Genomic DNA, 16,482 nt, shown 5'->3' on the forward strand with positions numbered 1-16,482 from the left:
AAGTTCAGAATGTCCTGTGCACTACTAGAGGACATCCTATACTATAAGGCTGTTGAAATGCTATAATTAAAGGTCTGTCAGAGTTTCCATTAAATCCCTGATTTTCAGGGTTTAATTAATAATAACAGTGAAAATTAATGTGAGTAGAATTAAAGCCACTGCCATAGCTTTACTGCATATTAATTCCTGATTTTAAGTCTCTAAAAAATGTAGCCAGCTTCCTCTTTTCAGGCAAAACTCCTGTCACAGGGAAAACCTCTTTTCAATATAAAATTTAGTATAGAAGAAAGTGGATATTTGTTTCCTATAAGAACACAGAAAATGTGATCAGGCTCTGAAACACCTATAGCATTTATATAATAAGTGAAACGAATGTTTCAGAAAGTCAAGAAATACTGAAATGCATAAAGTTTTGGGAGAAATGTGTTAAGCACAGTTGAAACTCATAAACCATAAGCCTAACGAACATCCATGACTTCTCAGTTAATTCTTTCCCATCGATCAACTCAATGTATGTTTATCCATTTATCTTTGAAATATTAGTATTTTTAATTATTTCTATTTTTTTCTAAGTAAGAACTAAAGGGTTGGCCCCATAATGGAAGATGGAGAACATATGGAAGTATTGAGAAGTGGGCATTCCCTGGAAACATGCGAGCAAATCGGATGTTCTGTTACTGCAACAAAGGCAACTGGCATTTTGGATTTGGGTGCAAATAATTTGGAACACAGAACACTCCCTGAAAATAAGCACTGGTATCTCACCATACAACCCAAGTAAATTTAATCTTTCATATAAAAGGATCAAATAAAACTACCTCTGTGTGGAAGTCTAGAGAGGGACCTGGCAGAATATTCAGTTCTCTTCAAAGTAAATAGTATTACAGCTGAAAAATGTGAAAGCATGAAATTTTCTCAACACTGCTGTGAGAAACAGACCCAGAAATACCAGACATATGCAAAATACTACAGTAAAGGGTGGAGACAGTACACTCAGAAATTGTGAAAAATGTTAGGAATACTTGGTTTCACATAAAAGCACATATTATAAAATACACACAAAAAGTCCAGATTCCAAACTATTAGGTGGCATTATTTTCTCTTACATTAAAAACCTATCACACACTTAAAGGTTAACAGAAAAAAAGGGTTCAATACTATTTGCTGTTAGGACTGCTAAGTAGGTCAAGGGAGTTCACAAGTGAACACCTTCATATTATACAGAGAAGCGGGTATTTATATGGTTAAAGAAACCTATGCTGTCACACTAATTAAAATTTCACATTGTCATGTGTAATAATATAAATAATAAGATGAAAGCAAATCGAAGATATTATAATCTGTTTTCAGTAAAGCTGGATACATTTGCACAACAACTCAAAAAGTGCACTAGAAAGGAGGCAATCAAAAAACACATGCTGCTTCTTTGGTGATCTTTTATTGGTACTGTCTTGATATCTAAATGTGGGGATCCACTCACTAAAAGACAGTCTTTGATCTGGAGACCTTAAAAACTAAACAGATAATGTGGACAAGATGTTGGAAATGAAAGAATTCTCATAGCTTTATCAATCTAGAATTGAGGCTATAGTTCCAAAGCAACCTAAACCAGAAATGTGACTGCCAGGCCCTGCCTCTGTTCTCCCCAGTCTATGGGCTTCCTAGGCCACTTGCTGAGCTGTTCTAGTCCACTATTCCAGCAAAAAACTGTCCCTTCTCAACTGAGCAATTTTTTGCCAGGCTAAGGTACTAACATAGATCACTAAAGGAACTGACATCTACCCATGGCAACAAGTGACACACGTGTGGCCAGGTTGGGGAGGATGGAGGAGAAGGACTCCTGCTTCAGGACAAGTCAAACATAGGGATAAAGTCATTCATCCAAATTGACTTAGAAATTCTATTGCATACATCATGTAATTTTTCTATAATGAGAATAAGTAGCTATAAACAGATCCTGAATAAATTTAGAATAGACATTTCAGAGAGTTTTTAATCCCTAGAGCACCAAAACTTTGCACAGCCATCCTGTGAGGTTAATAACAGCAAAAATCATAAGGAGATTTTAGATGGAGCTTTGCATTATATGAGATGGTTGACAGAGATGATAAAGAGTTACAACTTGAAAACTCAAAAGTGTCCTTTCAATTCTATGCATTTTGAAATGGCTCAACTAATTCATAAGTAAGAGAAGCTGAAAAAAAGCTCCTTTAAGTACACTGTATTGGAGGAAGTTAAATCAAATGAATGCCAACACTAAAACCAGGAAAAATACATGAATCTAATTCTGCAACCCTTAGGAGCCCAGAGTAGTACTCTTTATGATTTACTAACATCAATATAAACCAGTACACAAAAAACAGCCTCTTGATACAGAAAAACTACCAAGCAAAAAAGAGCAATCTGTACTATTATAGAATCATAGAATCATAGAATAGTTAGGGTTGGAAAGGACCTCAAGATCATCTAGTTCCAGCCCCCCTGCCATGGGCAGGGACACCTCACACTAAACCATCCCACCCAAGGCTTCATCCAACCTGGCCTTGAACACCGCCAGGGATGGAGCACTCACAACCTCCCTGGGCAACCCATTCCAGTGTCTCACCACCATAACAGGAAAGAATTTCCTCTTTATATCCAATCTAAACTTCCCCTGTTTAAGTTTTAACCCGTTACCCCTTGTCCTGTCACTACAGTCCCTGATGAAGAGTCCCTCCCCAGCATCCCTATAGGCCCCCTTCAGATACTGGAAGGCTGCTATGAGGTCTCCACGCAGCCTTCTCTTCTCCAGGCTGAACAGCCCCAACTTCCTCAGCCTGTCTTCATACGGGAGGTGCTCCAGTCCCCTGATCATCCTCGTGGCCCTCCTCTGGACTTGTTCCAATAGTTCCATGCCCGTTTTATGTTGAGGACACCAGAACTGCACACAATACTCCAGGTGAGGTCTCACAAGAGCAGAGTAGAGGGGCAGGATCACCTCCTTCGACCTGCTGGTTACACTCCTTTTGATGCAGTCCAGGATACGGTTGGCTTTCTGGGCTGCGAGCGCACACTGAAGCCGGCTCATGTTCATTTTCTCATCGACCAGCACCCCCAAGTCCTTCTCTGCAGGTCGCTCTGAATCTCTTCTTCGCCCAATCTGTAGCTGTGCCTAAGATTGCTCCGACCCAGGTGTAGGACCTTGCACTTGTCGTGGTTGAACTTCATAAGGTTGGCATCAGCCCACCTCACAATTGTGTCAAGGTCCCTCTGGATGGCATCCCTTCCCTCCAGCATATCAACCGGACCACACAGCTTGGTGTCATCGGCAAACTTGCTGAGGGCGCACTCAATCCCACTGTCCATGTCAGCAACGAAGATGTTAAACAAGACCTGTCCCAACACCGATCCCTGAGGGACACCACTTGTTACCGGTCTCCAGCCGGACATCGAGCCATTGACCACAACTCTTTGTGTGCAGCCATCCAGCCAGTTCTTTATCCACCGAGTGGTCCATCCATCAAATTGGTATCTCTCCAATTTAGAGAGAAGGATGTCGTGTGGGACAGTGTCAAACTCTTTGCACAAGTCCAGGTAGATGACATCAACTGCTTTACCCTTATCCATCAATTCTGTAGCCCCATCACAGAAGGCCACCAAATTGGTCAGGCAGGATTTCCCCTTAGTGAAGCCATGCTGGCTGTCACCAAGCACCTTGTTGTTATTCATGTGCCTTAGCATGCCGTCCAGGAGAATGTGCTCCAAGATTTTACCAGGCAGAGGTGAGACTGACTGGTCTGTAATTCCCTGGGTCTTCCATTTTCCCCTTCTTGAAAATGGGGGTTATATTTCCCTTTTTCCAGTCATCGGGAACTTCACCTGACTGCCATGATTTTTCAAATACGATGGCCAGTGGCTTAGCAACTTCATTCGCCAGCTCCTTCAGGACCCGCGGATGGATTCCATCAGGTCCCACGGACTTGTGTAGACTGGAGTATATCTTGCTCTGCTTCTATACTCTTTCCGAGTTTAAAGAATTAAAAGACCAAACCAAAACTGCATGGGGACATAGTTTGCTGAAATCCATGTCACAGTAAACAAGGAATCTGTCAAACAAAACTGACAAAGCCATAACCGTCTGTGTATATTTATTGCTGAGCTATGAGTGTTCGATTTAAGCTAAGCATCACACCATCCACTTTCTCTTCTCTCATTTTCTCCAATGCTGAAGTCACATGACAAACATCTGGTGATCAAAGCAAAATCATGAACTGGGTAATTTCTATTTGGATGTTACTTTTTGGCTGTACTTATTCCTGCAGCTGGAGCATTTCCTTTCAGCAGTCCTGTGTTGTTTTGTGAGCAATGCTGGCAAAGTGCCACAAATTTATGAGAAACTTTGAGGGGCTTAGTGTTAAAGACTTTTACTTTCAAATCAGTACAGCTTGAATCAATAACACTGCTACTAAATGTAAACAGGCATAACAGAAATTTTACAAAGCAAAACCATTTATATGTAATATCAAAACCAGCACAAGGTCCCCCCTCCATAAGAGTGCAAATCACATTTAAAGTAAGGCTAGAGAGAAAAACAAGATTACTTGTGATGATTTGCTGCAAAGTTCACTATTCTATTTTCTTGATAATGAATTTCAGTCATATCGTCATGTACTTCAGGCTTCATCAATAGCGCTACACTGCAAAAAAATATGATTTTAGCACACGGGGACAAGTGTGAAAAAGGGAGAAAAAGCACACATTATTATTTGATTTTATGCAAGCAGTAAATCATAAAAATATTATTTTACTAGAAATTGAATTTATGTTTCTAATGCATACTAAATATGGAATCACAAGTCCTTCACTGGATTTCAAGTTCTTAACTTTCATAGTTTTATATTCATTACAGCAGGCATTTTGTTTTATTTCATTTCCATAACAGCAGACAAAATAGAGTATGTCTGTTTTTTTCTTTTTTAAAATAAAGACCAGGAAGAGATAAAACTTTTTAAAACAAAGTTTGAGAAAACATCTTGCTCTGTCCAACCATAAATTCCAAAAAAAAGGAAAGGAAAAAATATGGAGGGTACTGCTGGAAGAATGAACGTGCCTTCAGGTATATGGAATAGTGGCTAATTCTGTAGTAAGATTTTGCTTCCATCAGAAATAATAAATTGGAAAAGATTACTTCAGAGATCCACTCTGAAGGGAAGAAAGCAGTTTCTGGTGTGTCGCACTTGTAACAATCTGCATTTTTTTGGCTTGCCATTATTTCCAGTATCTTAATTACATTAGTAAAAAAAAAAAAAAAAAAACAACAAACAAGACAAACAGCACCTTCTGTTCCCTCTCAAGTCACTTCAATGTGCTCTCAAGACCAGATGTACTATTAATATAAGCATGGCTTCAGGCATACCCAGAGAAAACCCCATGATAAAGTATATGCAGTGCCTTAGTATGCTGGAAGATCTTCCAAACATGACCTGTACACGTAGTCTATAGGCACTTCATATGCCATGAATGGGAGGTAAAAAGCTCAGAAAGCACATCATGCTCCCTGGCTGCTCCACATGTGCTTTTTAAGAGCTGTACACACGAACAACAACTGGTTGAATAAGTACAAGCAATTTTCTCTTGGCTTTGGTACATGTATAAAAGTATGGCCCCAATTGTAAGTAATTAAAGAATTTATTGATCAGGTCAGGTTACAGAAGCTGTAGCACACAATAGCCATGTTTTGTGGCTCAAAATCCCAGGTGATATAACAATTACAGTATTACACAGTTCTCAGTCCCTTTCCTCTCCTCTTACATTTAGACTCTAGCTGCTTCTGCTTATACAGTTGCTCTTCTCAAGTCCGTGGCTATGCTTTTGAATTAGCAGGAGTAACTGAACATGGAGGAAGAGAACAGCTGCTTTTGCCACAGGTCTTTCAAAGAACTTGCTGGGAATTCTTCAAGAAAACTGTTTCTAAGAATTAAAACTTTTCACAGGAGTTTACCAATTTTAGTGAAACTTTCAGAGGGAAAAATATCTCAAGTCAAAGACAGGATTTCTGACCAAGGTCAGAAAAAGAGACCTGGCCAGCGTCCTGGGATATACATACTAGCCTGGAATGTCAAAGACAAACATTCAAGTCAACCTGAGGCAGTGTTTGCAAATACAACATTGTACTTACTCGAATACCTATATTTTCCAGATTGTTACCAATACAGAAGCTGCTTGGGTTCATAAGACTCCTGGATGTTGACTGAAGTTATGACCTTTACAACATGAATGCTGTCACAGCATTCATAAAGAGCCATCTTTCCTGTGCAGGTCAGAAGTACAGAGCTGGTTGAAAGACCGGTATGCCTATAAACCTCAGGTTTAGGGAACATGTAAATAGGAGCTTATCATGAGCATAGAGAAGCAACAACTGGAACGCTGCCTAAGGACTGTGGAAGTGCTCTCAAAATATCTATTTGATAATGAAGTTACACCAATGAGTTCAGTGAAATTATTCTTATTTTACACAGGGGTCAGAGAAAAGTGAAGAAGCTTAAACTGTAAAAACCTACCTTGTACATCTTATCATGCAAATTAAATTAAAACCCCCCATGGAAATAGTCCAAAGAACTTTCTCTGCATGTGGCTGTAAGTCATTTAAATCACTCAGTCAGACAGGATAATGGCCATGATTTTTCACTTGGCCAGTTCATATTGTGACACCAGGAGAAAGACAGTCTGTCAAGTTTTTGTCTGCAGTGTCTAATTTTTCACCACACTGCTCCTGCCCTCCCTCCATTGTGTCAGGAGTGCATTAGGTGTTGGAAGGGCAAGGAGAGACTCAACCAGTGGACGGAGAGGCTGTAGTAGGGGAACTCAATAGTAGGCAGCCTGTGGAGTCTGTCTGAAAGGCTGTGCTGTTTCTCTTCATGGCTGATATGTATCTATGTCCCCAAACCGTATTACATGGAAGGGATTAGAAATAGGATTTCTGATGTTTCAGCTGACATGTCAGGAGAGATCATTTCATGCAGCTGTCTATGTTGCAACCTAAATTCAAATATTCTGCCTTTTAAAGGGATTGTATATATTTTCATCTGCACTCCTCGGCTCAGAACCATATTCTGCAGTGACTGATACTGCAATGAAATGCACTTCAAAGGGCCTGATTCATAGGTAATGTTTTGTATCTGTAGGTGCACCTTACTCACTTCCCAGTGACATAAATCACTACATGAAATGGGAATAAGTGTTAAAATAGCTCCAAAATCTATGTGTATTGCAGTTTGTCAGTTTGGAAGTTCCTTTGCAAATAAAAAAATCAAACAGTGCGGTGAGGGTTTTTTTTGGGTTTTCGTTGGTTGCTTGGTTTGCTTTGTTTTTTAACCAATGCCAAGAAAATAAACAAAGTAACAGAAAAATATCTCAACAGGAAGCGCAAGGCATCAAGGCCACAGACTATAAATATAAATAATACTGCTGCACATAAACAGCTTACTGCAACTACTAGTGTAACTTTACAGTATTTACAAGTTTAATCTTTTAAAAGAAAATTACAGGATCATAATATCAAACAAGATTATGCTATGTCCTATATAGTATTTTACTATACACACAGCAGTAACAGGGCAGCCAATATGCACTTGAGCAGTATCAAGTAACTATTGCATGAAGATGATGACACTGCATGCCAAATATTAAGCACAGCCACAAATCTTAGGACCATCTGAATTCCCCCAAAAAACTCTTGATAGCCTCATTGCATGTCTAATAGGAAATGTATCATTTTTCCTGCCTTCATATAAATATGCATTGAGTATTCCAACTATAATATATGGATGTAAGATTTTCAAACTCTTGGCTGCCGAGGCAGTCAAAATTCCAGAAATACTAAATGCAGAAAATATCCTTGGATCCTGCCCTTGTGACAGAATAAAGACACTTTTGCTAGGTTATCTGCATTTCTAGCATCCTTGCAATGGCCTTTTCCATGTTGAAATCATGCAGTGCACAGACTCCACCAGATAGAAATTTAGCATAGCTCTGTTGATTCGGATGAGCTATGTGCTATAGTATTTTTTGCTAAGGGTCTGATTCCTTGTTTTTAAAGCTTGCCCAGCATGAGAAACAAATCTCCCAGTCAAAGCAAGCAATCACCATAAGAATCCAGTTAGCTGTTTAGACCAGTAGACACCCTTCTTCTGGAGCACTGAATAGTGATAAAAATATAATATTAAGTAGAAAGCTTTGCTTGCCCAAAGCGCTAGGCAGTAACGAAAACCAAGCTCCTTCTCCCTTCCAAAAGTCTAAAACCATTTGATTTATGCCAGTATTTTATAACATGGCGATGTAATGACCTTGTTCGACAGAACAAATACATTGAAGAGAAGCCCAGTTTGGGCCTGCAATTACATACCTGCTTACACATTAGAATGTTTTTGTCAGAAGCATAAGCTCCATCTCATTATGTTGCAGCTTCCAGCTTCACTAACCTGTAAACAGATACTGTTTGCAGAAAAGGGACCATGCACATGTTTATATGACATACAACAAAAGACCTTGGTTCTCTAGAGGACATTCCTGTCACTTTCCCTTCTGTGGCTCCCCAAGCAAAAGCTGTTGCCTTGACAACTCTGGGGCATTCTCTGGCTCCATGTATGCTGGTAGGAGGAAGGCCAATTTCCTACCACAAAAAAGAACTGCTAAGAAATAAACAATTAAAAACTGTTATGATTCCCCCAGTACCGCCAAAAGGGGAAAGAAAATGAAGGATCTTATTACAGACACAGGATTTTGTAAGCCAGAAGCAGAAGAATTCAAGCAGTGAGGATTCTTAGCACAAGTGGGATACAGAAGAAACTGCAGTTACTTGAGACCAGCAAAACACTGGGACTGGCAATGGCTAAGGTCAGGCTAAGGTTCTTCTCTTTGATCAGCTTCCTATAATTGTAAGGCCACTGGCCTTTCATGGCATTGTCCTTGCTTTACCATTATACTCTTTATAAAGAAAGTGATAAATAACAATAAAATTATAAAAACAATATTAAAATTAAAAAGGATCATTTTCTCATTTCTACTAACTTTGCATATAGCCTCTCATAGTAGTAAGTAATTTAAGACTAAATTTCTTTATCTCAATTTTTGTGTCCCATTTTTCTTTTTTTGAGTGCCACTCTTTGAGTGTATTTATGAAGGAAAAAAGAGAAAACTGATGGTCAGTAAAGAGATCACTGTCACTGCACTCCACTAGAAAGAAAAATAGAGATACTGTTTATATGTAACACAGAGAAAACTACAAGCACGCTGCCTTGAAGCTCTGGTCTTTTCTGTACCCTTTAACCAACCTGGGGACTATCCAGCTGCAAAGTATTCAGCTTTGTACCAAAATTCTCACCACATCCATTAGGAAAATAATGTTCATTGAAAGTCAAAGCTTGTATGTAGAAAGACAGATATGCTGTTGTAATCTTTAATTTCTTCATTACCTTAAGAAAGTACATTGGCTTTTGGCATTTCTGTCTTATCAAACCTTTTCCTTTAAGGACTAGTGAAAGCTCAAGCTGTCTGTATTGGCAGTAGATATCTAATGATAACAGGTGATGCAGAATCATAGAATCATAGAATATTTAGGGTTGGAAAGGACCTTAAGATCATCAAGTTCCAACTCCCCGCCATGGGCAGGGACACCTCCCACTAAATCATGCCACCCAAGGCTCTGTCCAGCCTGGCCTTGAACACCGCCAGGGATGGAGCAGGGATGTGTCCTTTATCAAAATAAAATTATTTTGGAAAGTATCCATTAGTAATTAGAGTTGGATTTTCAGAGTCAATAGAAGCTAAAATACAGGAGAAGCTACTCACAATTTCGTGATGCTCATAGAATCTGTAATAAAAAGCAATGGACTCTGTATTCCAAAGAGACTGCAGTATATCAATAGACATGTCTGCAAAAACACCTAACACCACTGAAGCTCTAGCATGTGTTTTATTTACTGTATTTTATTCAAGGAAAGGATAAACAAAAGCTACTGTAGTGACACCTCAGCTGACAGTTAAATTTAACATGCAACCATGTATGGCCAGGCTTCATAACTCACCAACCTGCTAGTCAAACTAACAGTGTTTCTATTTTAAGTTAAATGGAAGGGGATTAGGGAAGGCAAACTCCCTCTGTTGACCACTGACATTGTTTATTACATAAAAGGTAATTGCTTAGAGAAGATTCCAACCCCTTTTGCTGCAGAAAATGTCTTGGTTTGCTGTTAACCCTTCTCCCATTACAGTGTAGCCACATATGCACCACTTCTCACAGAAGCATAGAGAGCCTTTTGCATGATTGAGGGCAAGAACTTTGTAATGTGCTACCTTTATCTGTCATATTTTGGTCTACAGCAGTAAATTTTGTATGCTTCTATTGACTACTCCTGGAAGTATGGTAAAGATGTGGCTTTTTATAAAAGATAAGGTACACAGAAATGATATCCAAAGAAAATATGGTAATAGAAGAGAACAGGCTCAAACAACAATGAACAGCTCACAGTCAAATCCCAAAGCATTAGAAGATTTCAGGCTGTGTTGGTAGAGTACAAATCCACCATGGATCAAATTATTCACCCATTTACTGTGGTCTCTCGCTTGGCCTGACAATTAGTTCAACTGTGGAAGGCTACTTGAGTACATTCCCAATCCCTATATATTTTCTGCAGCACAGATGGACTTTGGAAAGGAAGAACTAGATACAGGCTACCCTATGTAAACAAAATAATTACTTTCATATAGATATTACAGTTGTATCTGAAAAGAAAACGCAAGAAAAAACAATGTAATCTACTTTGCACCCTGAGCAATGTGAGGCAAGTCATTTAACCTCTCTATGCCTCTGTTTTGTCATCTTTAAAACACGGATCATGCTACTTCCTTTATGAGACTCACTGCCTAGTTTTTGGACCTGATAGTGTCATGAATTTTCCTGTTATGTGTAACATGCATGTGGAGCTGGGAAATTCTATGTACCCTTGTAAGACAATGCTCTCTCATTAGGCCATCTTAACATGCAAAAACCTGATCTGCCAAGCAAAATGTTATGTTAGCAAAAACTCACTTAGGCAAAACAATGTCCACAAATAGCAGAAAAACAGATCTGATCTTTAACACATTCTTGAGAAACTCACCTGAGCAGACTGATGGTAAAAATTAATGTCATTGGGTAGGCCTGATCTGCAGGAAGAAATTTTTCCATTCTTTAAAGAAAGAAAGAGAAGAAAATTCCTATTTTTAGAATTATGATTTGAAATGGCTGTTAGAAAAATTATGAAAACCAAAATTATTTTACCTTGTTTTCCCACCAGTTCTGACTCACAGTTACATGACACAGTTTTTACAATTTACAGTAAAATACTGCAATTAGTTTAATCCTGTAGTAATGAAAGATAGTTTGTACATGCATAAATATAACTGTGTTATACTTAGCAGTAAGTCTCAGTCTCTTCCCCAAAACTGTTTAAAGTAATTTTGGTTGCAATTAGCAGCCCCTTGGAACATAATTATTCTATGACTGGCAATTTTGTAGTAAAGACTCCTGTCCTGTCAGATGGATTTTAAACAGAAAGGTCATTTTGGATAACAATTGCTATGATTTTATCTCCCTCTCCCCCACAAAGTTAAAAGCTTGAGTTAACACATGATGTTTTAAAGGAAAGGAACATGCTTTCTTCTAGTGTTTTAGAAACCTACTATAACCTTGACCTACACAAATAACTTCTGGAGGCAAAAGTGCAGTTTTGTTTCTCAGAGTAAGTCCTTGGCTTTACTCTGAAATTCCTCAGAAGGCTGCTGATCATAGCATCAAACAAAAAGGTGATTTATAACAAGTTTTGTGCTTGAGTCTGTAGGATTTGCTCATCTAAAGCACAGTGCTGCTTTTTCTTTCGCATTTGCCTGCTCCCACTCAGTGTAAGCAGGTCCTTAGTAACCTTTCAGCTGACTAGTGTCAATGATAATAACAATACGTTTTTATTTTTAGAACACTCAAATCTAAAGGCAAGTTAGCTCTGCACATGTATGCATGCACACACAAATGTAAGTAATATCTGAATGTTTCCAAAGGACAACAAGTCCTTTTGGAATAGTAATGAATAGAGAAATCATCTTGTGCCCTGCATGAGATAGGTGCATTTCAAAATTTTCCTGTATAGCTTCCATGAAAATTGGCCCCTAAGCAAGGGTGTGAGTCATTGATGAATACAGCTCTAAGGCTTCATGCTGTGCAGCAAGAGCTGTAAAAGGCATTAGAGGAACACAGGGGAGGAGGAGGAGAGAGAGAGGGGGTTAGGAGGTTATTAAATAAAACCTAGTAATGGTTTTACATGAACATTTTCTGAACAGTGTTTTGAAAACGTACATCCTAACCCACTGGGCACCATTCAGACTACTGGCTGCAGTGCCCTCTGTTGGCTGATGCTCAAGGTGGCTGTACAGAACCTTCGCCGCTGACATAAAATAAGCTTTTGTCTATACTTAAAGGGATTTGTTGTTACAGCTACCCTAGCAGACTCTCAGTGAAAACTCAAGTTGTACAAGTAAAACCAATTACCTTATGCTGGTATGCCTTACAGTAATTTTTCAAATTAATCTTGCAGATAAAGGATGTTTTTTCTCCTCTGTACACATATCCATGGCACAAAAGCCCATGCCCACAGCACTGTGCCATCAAAAATCACAGCCATTACCAGCACAACTATGCAAAAAGTATAGGATGGGCCAAAGAGAAGCCTATTGGTGACAAATCTACTGCCTCAAACTTCAGAGGTATCTGATTTTGGCTCATATTTGTCTTCTTTTTCCCTAAGACCAATGTTTTAAAATTTGTGTCAATTTATATCATTCACTGGTTATCCATAGTCTGTGTATAACTGATAACACTTCAGACCTGGATTATGAGCAATTTCCCTTTTTATGCAACCGTGTTTCTGCTATCCAAGTCAGGAGATCCAGGTTTCAACAAAGGCATTAGATTTTTAGTCAATACTTCAGTCATTGTCATGCCAGATTCTCTACCATTCACATTTCCTACATGTTCTGATCTCATACTCACTTGTGCGGTCCCCTCAATCTCTCTTCCCATTTTCACTTCTTCCATTGTGTTAGCAGTCTTAGTGCACCCATCTGAAAGAAAAGATACAATGTGTCCCATTACATCCCATTATCAAACACCCTGTGACTTAGAGAGGAGAAGGTTCACATGGGAAATTTATTATAAACAGTGATTAAATGACACTAACTGCCTATACTGGGTTAGCTACAAATAATCAAATAACCCTTTAAATTAGTCTTTTTTTGGAAGACGGCTTAGATGTACAGACAGGGAAAAATGTTTTCCTGTATTTTCGATAACGGAAGTATCACTTGTTAGAAAGCCAACCATAACTAAAATGTTTATTTTCACACAGATAACCATTTAAGGAGCTTGGGCATAAACAAACAAACAAAAAAAGATTTATTCTTTTGCAGAAGAGGAGCTATAAGTCTTTTGAATGCCAGAAACTGTAGTTTTATATTTATGTAATTTGAACAAATGGGCGCAGTGGTCTACATAATTGGAAATTCAACGCAGAAGGAACATTAACAGAGGAAAATAGTTTGTCATGTTACAATTACTTTTATTTCTTTAACAGCTTTAAAAATAACATATATCATTTAGAAAAAAAGAAAAAAAAACCCACTACATCTTTGTGTGTATATATACATACACATATATTTAAGAATGCGAATTATATATTCCCTTTTAACCAAGTGTGAATAATTGGTGTTGTTTTAAAAAAAAACAAAACCACCACCAACAACAAAAAAAAAACAAACACCAACCCAACAACAAAACAAAAACAAAAAAAAACCCAGAACAAACCCCAACAAACCCAAAATAAAACCCCCAGCAAAACCACCCTGAAATACACAGGCACGCAGCACCATCTGCTGGATTAGCCTGTCTGTCAAACATTTAAGCATTTACAGAATACATTACCACAGGCAGAAGCGAAAAGCCATACCAACACAAGCATACCATGGAGATTTGTTTAGTAAGGCTCAGGCAAGAGAAATCAAGGAGTGTGGAATTTCCATGAAAATTGTAAAGTAATACTTATATAACACCGTACTTTTTCAGCCACCATGTATAAACACAAAATTCCCAAAACCATGAACAGAGCACTTAACAACCACAAAAATTCAAAAGTTTGGTATGTGTTTTAAATAGCTTAATCAAGATTGATTTAATTTGGTTTCTTGTATGTATGTGTCATGGTACATGATTATAAATTACCATTTTTTTTCCACTGGATGCCTGTCTTTCTTAGTGAATAGGTCTGACTCTTCACCCAGTAACAAACAGCTATCCAATAACTTGCTTTCTACTTCTCAGGCACTACATGGTCTCATGTGTTATTTAACAAACAAGCTCTGTGTAGATAACACAAGATTATCAGGTGCCCATCACTGCAATGCCACATTGCATTACAGACATTAATTTAAAATCCCTGCAAATTAAGTTGCATTTATTTTCAAGTGAGTAAATAGAGGTCCTTATTTTGGGTAGGAAAGGAAGGGGCCCCTAATATGTACACAGCAATGTGCCATTGTACTCTCTGCTGTCTTTCTAGTAGCTTGTAGTGTCTTTGGAACTCAACCTTTTCATTTAGCCAGATCACCTAACTCCACTCTGCAATACCTAGCTCTTGGTACGCTACCCTCCAGCATGTCAAAAAGCACAGTACTTAGCAGGCAGCCCTTTCACCTGACACCTTCCGAACAGCTGACGCTTCTATCTTGTTATCACACCAATGCATCACCTCTGCACTGATCCCTTTTGTGCTTATTCCCATCTTTGATACAGTGCTGAGAGCTGCAGGTCCTAAGAATTCATTTTGAAAAGCCAGCTGTCTACACATGTCAATCTTCTGGAAGTCTCCTCCACAAGTACAAGAATCAAGAACACATCTATCTTAAGAAGCCTGATTTTTCTGCCTACAGAAATTTCCCTTCTTCTCAATGGCCATATATCCCAGCTATATTTTATCCTCCTGCAGCTGACCATCTTTGTCTTGTCCACGCTGGTAGCATAGGTCAAACCATTCCACATTCCTCTGAAGGAAACTAACTGTATTCTGCACATTATTTTCACAATCAGACAGACATCATCACTGAGCTTCAGACTGGAAAAGCATAGGGCAAGGAGATCAAAACATAGGACTTTGGCCATCAGAAATTCATCCACCCCAGAAGGCAAACACTAAGGTGTTTGGAGGTCTGCTGCCAATTTCTGTCTTGAGCCACTACATTTTCTTGCCAACCTTGCCTATTCAAAAATATTATTCAGCACATCTTAGAACTGTCCATATCCCACTGTGCCATGTAAGACAACAGAGGCAAAAAAGTATCTTCCGCATGACCTCTGTATTTGTTTCACAGGTGGCTCAAGGCTCTGAGCTGGTACCATTCCTCTATTTTTAAGAAAACAGATTGTTCTCAGATTGTTCTTTTTCTGTCAATGCTGTTAAGAATAGCCTAAGACTTTTCTCAGGGGAATGATCAGTGAAGTGACCAACAGAGACCAGCAATAATCTGCACAATACTGAAGGTTGCTATTCTGGAGCACCCTCATCAGGTCTTCCACAGTTCTTCAATCTTTTCTTCTCTGAAAATCTTATTCCACAACACATGCAGATATCTAGCAAGATCAATGCCTGCTGCTGTAGTCAGTGTTTCTGTTTTTTCCATAAGCCTGTGTTTTGTAACAAACCTCACCTTGCTTCTCCAAACCACACCTCAGTCATTTGCCAGTGCTTATTGCTGTTTTGCTCAGCACTTTTTAATCATGCTTTGCTTGATTCTTTTAATGTCTTTTCAGACACTTTAGCCAGACAGTGGGGTAAATAGTCACCCACAGAGGGTTCCTGCAGTAAGATTATGTGTCCTGTCAAGGCCAGCATAGAATCATAGAACAGTTAGGGTTGGAAAGGACCTCAAGATCATCTAGTTCCAACCCCCCTGCCATGGGCAGGGACACCTCACACTAAAGCATGCTTTTCTCCAGCTATCAGTGATGGAACTCAATGGCACAGTATAATTTACAACCTAGAAGTACAAATAGCCTCAAAAAAGGTAACAGCCAAGCTTGCAAAGGTCATAGCATAAGTGTTGATGGTCACCTGGATGCAACCTCCGGCTCAGGGACCCCCCTGTTGGTCGTTAGGGCATAATGCCAGATGCCTATTCACAAACACGATCCTAGAAATCAGCTATTAAGTGTTACCAGAGCAGGTGAGCTACTCTGCCTGCTCTGACCCCAGGTATTGGTACAGCTGCAGCGCAAGCTGGCGCGGAGGCACTCGGAGTCGCTGGGTCTGATGCCTTCCACCTCAGCACGCTTACCAGCGGCTGCCGGCAAGACCATCGTGTCCAGACAGGCCCGCTGACACCAGCCCTGCTCAAGAGCGGACACATAGGCGCTCCGACCAGCCG

The sequence above is a fragment of the Lathamus discolor genome, chromosome 3 (genome assembly GCF_037157495.1).
Source record: "Lathamus discolor isolate bLatDis1 chromosome 3, bLatDis1.hap1, whole genome shotgun sequence".
NCBI lineage: Eukaryota > Metazoa > Chordata > Aves > Psittaciformes > Psittacidae > Lathamus > Lathamus discolor.